We start from the raw sequence: 8,480 nt of genomic DNA, 5'->3' as shown, positions 1-8,480 counted from the left end.
CATATATTGTGTTGACTGTCTCTACCCATTAAAATATGACCTCCTTGCATTAAGAATTTTGTTTTATTTGCACCTGCCCCTCCCTCAGCACTCAGAAGAGTATATGGCACTTAGTAGACGCCAATATTATGTATTGAATGAATGAAGTCATTTCTCTGTTTTTAAAAACTTCTAGAGCATACAATAGAGGCTTGCCTAACCCTATTAAAGCAACTGACAAAAACTGCGCAGCTCTAATATATCCACCTATTATATCTAATCTCATCACATTTAAATATAACATGACAAAAATCCAAACTAACTCTAAAATGATCTTGACAATTTCACCTATGAGTTCCATAATTGCCAAATCCAATTGCCAGTCTAAGTACTTTTGATAGAGTTGATCAATTCCTTGTTAAAATATTTTCTTCATTGGCTTCTAGGATATTAAATCTGGTTTCCTCCTACTTCATGCCACTCCCTTAGTCTTTTTTTTTTCCTTCTTATTTCTTCCGGATCTCTGAATGTTGGAGTGTTCCAAGGCTCATCCCAGGACATTTTCTCATCTCTATTTATTTCCCCTCCCTAGGTGAGGTCACCCAGTCCTATGACTTTATATCCTATCCTTTCACTGGTGATTCTTAACTTTTTATTTCCAGCCAGTACCATTGCATTCAAATCTGTGTCCCTATATCCAACTATCTAGTTAATATTTTCATTTGGATGTTTAATAAGCATCATAAACATGCTCAAAATTCAAATTCAGGATTTTCTCACTCAAACCTGCTCCTCCTCCAACAACAACTCCATTTTACCAGTTGTTCTGGCCAAAAACCCAGGATTTATCTTTGACTTCCCTTGCACTTTTCATGCCCCATGCCCAATCAGTTATCAAATTCTGTCAACTCTACTACCAAAAGGTGTCCAGAGACAGCTTATCACCCTGCTTTCGACTTTACCCACCTTTGGACTACACAGCAACCAAACAATCCCTTTAAAAATATATATCACATTATGTCTCATGCCCATTTAACACTCTACAATGTCTTTATATTAATATTTAAAATACAAAATCCTTAAAATGGCAGACGGAGTACTACATATTCTGATGCCATGCATATTCCAGATTTCATCTCATATTAGTCACCCCTTCACTCACTGTGCTCCAAACACAATTGACTTTTTTACCCTTCCTTAAGCATAAGTTCGTTTCTACCTTTTTGTGTTTGCAGGATGTTCTCTTTGCTTACAGTGCCCTTACCTCAGATGTCTACATATCCTTCTTTCTCTCTTTATTCAAACCTCTTCTTTGATGTCACCCTCTCAGACAGGACTTCCTTGACCACTTTATTTAATATAACACCCCCACCACCGTATTTTTTATTCCATTACTTGCATTAGTCTTCTTATCTCTTAGAAGCTATCTAATATTTCTAAATATATGCATAATTTATTTTTTGGTATCTATCTTTGTAGTGCAGGTACCTTGTTGGTTTTATTCAATTGTCTATCTCTAAGACCTAGAAATGTTCTTGGCACATAAATATTTGATGAATAACTGAATGACTGATGAATGAATGAGTAAATATATGCATATAAAGGGACAGGATATACAACAATTGTATTTTTCACTGGGTAGATGAAATGGTAGGTCATTTTTGCTGCCTCCTTTTGCTTATCTGCATCTTTGTTTTTTAGTTAATGAGAACCTATTGATTTTGCTATAGGAAAAATATAATTGAAATTATTTTCCATTAAAAATTTCACAGACCATACTCCCAAGTGAATAAAGTAGCTAAGTCTAAAGACCAGTGTATTAGTAACCCACTTACAAATCAACTTTCTATACTTCTGAGGCTGTCACTGTCATAAAAGAGGCATGCTGATTGACCAACTGACAAAGATAATGAATGGAAACATTCATTAAAGGTAAGTGTAAATTGTTTAAACATCATGCAGATGTCAATAATAACTAAAATGGAAAGGGACCTAAGTAAATTATATGAGCTTGGATAAATGCCAAATTGCTTATGAAGAATATTTTGTGATATAAAGAATTCTTCAGCGAGTTCACTAAAAATATTTAATATCCCATTGCATCATGAAAGTTGAAAAATATGCTATTTGAATCCATAAGGAAATGATCAATGTAAAGTTTTAAAAAGTGAATATTTGTTCTGTTTCAACCATTTTGAAGATTCAGAAGTCATTTAGAAGATTTTCAAGTATTTGTACCATATGATCATGAGCCATCATTTTTCAGTCCGTTTTAATTATTATATTATTATTATTGTTATTAATGACTTTCTATGGTACAAAGCATTCTGTTGGGTGCTTTTCCTCTGTGGAGGAAAGCAAGATGAGTATAAAACTGTCTGTTTAGGCTGGACAAATATTCACACACTTATAAAGGAAGGAGCTATGTGCACAATTAAGCATCAAATACCAAAAATTCTACTTGCTTTTATCAGAAGGACAAGGGCTCTGTGAGTATAGAGGGAGAGATACATTTCAGGTTGGTGGTTGGGAGGGATATCTTCTAACATTCATGGATGAAGGATTTTCATAGATAGGTAAGGACCAGGGGTAGGAGGAGAACATTCCTGACAAAATGAACAGATTGAGCAAAGGCCAAGAATTAGGAGAGAAAAGTAATGGAAAAAAGAGTGGAATGAACAAGGAAGAGGTTTCACTGGAAAAGTAGAATGAGAGATAAACCTGGGAAAACAGGTTGGAGCAATGGTGTGCTCATAAATTAACACCCAGCTCTCTAGAAAGCCCTGATATATAGGATTGGCCAATTTATGTGGTATAAAATATTCTTACCATGGCCAATTTCAAGCTTCTAACATATGTCAGTGAACACAGAATTGGGAAGAGATGCTCATAATGGGCTCTTGAAAGTTGGTATGAAACAGTTCCAGCATGCATTGTGCAGATTAGAATCATGTACTAAGAAAATCTCTTACAGGGAATGAGAAGTCACTGAAGGATTTCGAAACAGGGAATGGCATAATCAAATTTATAGTTTAGTACAAGGATTGATAGCAGGTTTTTTGAACAACTGGAGAATGAAAACCTAGATTGGGAAACCAAAGAAAACAACAGACTATTTTAAAAGTCCTGTTGAGAGACGATGAAGGCCTGATTCAAAGTAGATGCAAAGAAAAAAATGTGCATTGCAAGAAGTATAGATGTCTGATCAATTATGAGGACGACAAGAACAGAGGAATTGAAAATAATTCTCAAGTTTCTAGCTTAGGTGCCTGAGTGGATGGTGGTGGCATTAATCTTTACAAGGAACAAAGGGGGAATACATGCTGCTTAGGGATGACTAAAATGGGAGGCAGAGAAGAGAATTTTCATGTGCTAAATTTGGAACATATTAAATGCCATTAAGATGTCACTGGGTCAGTTCATATTTAAAACCTTCTAAATTATGGGCCTTATGTCAAAATGTCATTAATCACCATATTTAAAAACTGCATAATATTGAGTACAGATGTGCTATAATTTACTTACCCATTTTCTTCCAGTTGGACATCTCAAACATGATCCATTTGTTCCTGTTACAAACAATTAATAAAATTGATAAACCTCTAGCCAAACTTATCAAAAAGAAAAAAGAAAGAACCCAAATAAAATCACAAATAAGAGAGGAGAAATAACAACCAACACCACAGAAATACAAAAAAATGTTATAAAAGAATATTATGAAAAACTATATGCCAACAAATTGGACAACCCAGAAGAAATGGATAAATTCCTAGAAATGGATAAATTACCAAAACTGAAACAGGAAGAAATAGAAGATTTAAACAGATTGATAACCAGGAAAGAAATTGAATCAGTAATCAAAAAAGTCCCCACAAACAAAAGTCCAGGACCATATGGCTTCATAGGAAAATTCTATCAAACATTTAAAGAAGTGTTAATACCTATACTTCTCAAACTATTCCAAAAAATAGAAAAGGAAGGAAAATTTCCAATTCATTCTATGAGGCCAGCACCACCCCAATACCAAAACCAGAAAAGGACACAACAAAAAAAAAAAGAGAGAGAGAGAGAGAGAGAGAGAACTATAGGCCAATTTCTCTGAATGAACACAGATGCAAAAATCCTCAACAAAATATTACCAAACCAAATCCAACAATACATTAAAAAATCATTCACCATGATCAAGTAGGATTTATTCCTGGGTTGCAAGGGTGATACCATATTCACAAATCAATGTGATACATCACATTATTAAAAGAAAGGATAAAAACCATATGATCATTTCAAGAGATGCAGAAAAGCATTTGAAGTATAACATCCATTCATGATAAAAACCCTCAACAAAGTAGATTTAGAGGGAACATACCTCAACATGATAAAGGCCATATTTGAAAAACCCACACCTAATATCATCTTAAATGGGGGAAAAACTGAGAGCTTTTCCTCTGTGGTCAGAAACAAGACAGGGATGTCCACTCTCACCACTGTTATTTAACATAGTACTGGAAGTCCTAGCCACAGCAATCAGGCAACAAAAGGAAATAAAAGGCATCCAAATTGGCAAGGAAGAAGTAAAGCTTTCGCTATTTACAGATGACATTATACTGTATATAGGAAACCTGAAAGACTCCACCAAAAACATGCTATAACTGATAAATGAATTCAGTAAAGTCACGGGATACAAAATCAACATACAGAAATCTGTTGCATTTCTATACACCAATAATGAAGCAGCAGAAAGAGAAATTAAGGAATCAATCCCATTTACAATTGCACCGAAAACAATAAGCTATCTAGGAATAAACCTAGCCAAAGAGGTGAAAGACCTGTCCTCTGAAATAAACACTGATGAAAGAAATTGAAGACACAAAGAAATGGAAAGACATTCATGTTCATAGATTGGAAGAACAAATATTGTTAAAATGTCTATACTACCAAAAATCTACACATTTAATGCAATCCCTATCAAAATACCACAAGCATTTTTCACAGAGCTTGAACAAACAATTCTAAAATTTGTATGGAACCACAAAAGACCCCGAATAACCAAAGCAATCTTGAAAAAGAAAAGCAAAGCTGGAGGCATCACAATTCCAGACTTCAAGTTATATTACAAAGCTGTAGTGATCAAAACAGAATGGTACAGGCACAAAAATAGACACATAGATCATTGGAATACAATAGAAAACCCAGAAATAAACCCATGACTATATGGTCAATTAATCTTCGACAAAGCAGGAAAGACTATCAATAGGAAAAAGACAGTCTCTTCAACAAATGGTGTTGGGAAAACTGGCCAGCTACATGCATAAGAATGACACTGGGCGACTTTCTTACACCATACACAAAAATAAACTCAAAATGAATTAAAGACCCAAATTTAAAACCCAAAACCATAAAAATCCTAGAAGAGAGCACAGGCAGTAACCTCTTTGACATTAATTGTAGCAACTTCTTTCTAGATATGTCTCCTGAGGCAAGGGAAAGAAAAGCAAAAATAAACGATTGGGACTACATCAAAATAAAAAGCTTCTGAACAGTGAAGGAAACAATCAGCAGACCTAAATGTCAACCTACAGAATGGGAGAAGATATTTGCAAATGACTTATTCAATAAAGGGTTAGTATCTAAAATATATAAAGAGCTTACATGACTAAACACCCCCCAAAAATTAATCCAATTAAAAATGGGCAGAAGACATAGAGACATTTCTCCAAAGAAGACATCCAGATGGCCAACAGACACATGAAAAGATGTTCAACATCACTCATCATCAGGGAAATGTAAATCAAAGCTACAGTGAGATCAATGAGATTTCACCTCACACTCTCAGGATGGTTAAAATCAACAACACAAGAAACAAGTGTTGGTGAGGATTTTGAGAAAGGGGAACCCTTGTGCACTGTTGGTGGGAATGCAAAGTGGTGCAGCCACTGTGAAAACAGTATGGAGGTACCTCAAAAAGTTAAAAATTCAACTACCCTATGATCCAACAATTGCACTACTAGGTATTTAGCCAAAGGATACAAAAATATAGATTCAAAGGGGTATATGAACCCTGATATTTATAACACCATTATCAACAATAGTCAAACTATGGAAAGAGCCCAATGTCCATCAACTGATGAATGGATATAGAAGATGAGGTATATATACGCAATGGAATATTACTCAGCCATCAAAATAATGAAACCTTAGACCATTTGCAATAACATGGATGGAGCTAGAGTGTATTATGCTAAGCAAAGTCAGTCAGAAAAGACAAGTACCATATGATTTCACTCATATGTGGAATTCAAGAAACAAAAATAAATGAGCACTGGGTGTTATATTCAACTAACGAATCATTGAACATTATATCAAAAACTAATGATGTACTCTACCTTGGCTAATTGAATTTAAATAATATATATTTTATATACTATTTAATATATTAAATATAATATATATTAAATATATATAATATATATTAAATACAAAATAAATGAGCAAAGGGAATAAAAGAGAGGGAGAGAGAGGCAAACCAAGAAACAAATTCTTAAGTATAGCGAACTGATGGTTATCAGAAGGGAGGTGGTGGGGGGATGGGTTAAACAGGTGATGGGATTAAAGAGTATTCTTGTTGTGATGAGCACCAGGTGATGTATGGATGTGTTGAATCACTATACTGTACACCTGAAACTAATATTACACTGTATGTTCACTAACTGGAATTTACATAAACATAAACATTTTAAAAATAAAATAAAAATTTAAAAAACTTCCTTCTTAGAATTGTTTTTGCAGAATCCCAGGTTTTGCAGGTCTGATATGTTTTATTTCCATTTTCATTTATTTCAAGATTTTAAAAAAAATTCCCTTTTGATTTCTTCTTTGACTCATTGGTTGTTCAGGAGTTTGGTGATTAATTTGCACATACTTGTGAATTTTCCAATTTTTCACCTATTTTTGAATTCTTATTTCAGACCATTGTATTTTGGAAAAGATAGTTGGTGTGATTTCAGGTTTCTTAAATTTGCTAAGACTTGTTTTCTGCCCTAACATATTCTCCTGGAGAATGTTCTGTTGTGCTTGAGTAATTTTAGCTATTCTGACTGGTGTGAGGTGATATCTCATTGAGGTTTTGATTTGGATTTCCCTGATGCTGAGCGATGCTGAGCACTTTTTCACGTGTCTGTTGGCCATTTGGACCTTGTCTTCATTTCTTAAGGACAACTTTGCCAGGTAAAATATTCTTGGTTGGCAGTTTTTTTCTTTTAGCACTTTGAATATATCATGCCACTCTCCTGTAGATTTCTGCCAAGAAACCTGCCAATAGTCTTGTGGGGTTCCCAGCTACATTGAATCCTTGCCAACGCTGAGTAAAGATTGATTTTTCTACTCAGCTAATAGATACAATATAATACCTCATTTAAAGGTTCATTTACCTATAAGGTTTAATATTAGCATATTGATTCTTATCAGTGTGCTTATTTAAATGCATTTTGAAATTATGGTGAAGTTTCATGCTTCCATTCATGTTTAAACTTTCACTTGCTCACCATTACTAACTCATCTTCAGGTATGTTTTCTTTGTAACAACACTATCTTAAGCAATCTCCTTCATTTATTTATTTATTTTCAGTTTCCACTTCTATAACATAAGCTTCCATGTAGGCAGGAACCTTGTCTTTTCTTTTTCCACTATTGTAGTCCCAGTGCTGGTAACAATGCCTGGCAACATAGAAACAAATATTTGTTGAAGAAATGATAAAACAACAGGATAAGTTAGGCATCTCAGGGCATAATTTCATTAGCTATTTTCCATGAGAACTCCACTGTGGCTTGAAATAGCTAATGCGCTTTCTTAAAAACCTCATTACTCTTAGTGAGTCTTTTAGACACTAAGAAATGAAATTGATGTATCCATATCTTGTTCAATCTTGTTTCTTTTATTCTTAGTGAGACTATACTGATATTGCCTTAAAAAAATATGGGTTGCAAGGACAGGGATGTGACTTTTCTAATTAATCTCTGTGTTCTCTTCCCAAACACCTAGGGCAATATCACAGACACACTGGAGAGTCAAAATTATTAACTTATAAACAACAGTTATAATCTGGCTGTTACAAAGAAAGAATGCCATTCTAGAAAGCTCTGCACAATTTTATTTTAATATAAATATAACATTGTGATTGTCATATACAGTGTTAGGGCTAATTTCAGCATCAGAACTTTATTGACATATATTTTAAAAAAGAAAAACACTGCATTTGCTCTTCTACACAAATACATTGTCCTGGAAGGGATAAATCACAACAAGAAACAAACATTAAGAAGGTGTCACAGCACTTTTTAGCCTAAAGAACCAAAATAATTTCAAGGCATCTAGCTGATTGAGGAATATCCAAATAAGCCTATATGCTCCCACTCACAACATATAATCATTTATTCATATATACGTAAAAATACACATAAATATGAATATACATGTACATATATACACATATGCATATGTATGT

This window comes from Halichoerus grypus, chromosome X (genome assembly GCF_964656455.1).
Source record: "Halichoerus grypus chromosome X, mHalGry1.hap1.1, whole genome shotgun sequence".
Lineage (NCBI taxonomy): Eukaryota > Metazoa > Chordata > Mammalia > Carnivora > Phocidae > Halichoerus > Halichoerus grypus.
Note: the sequence above shows the minus strand (reverse complement) of the source record.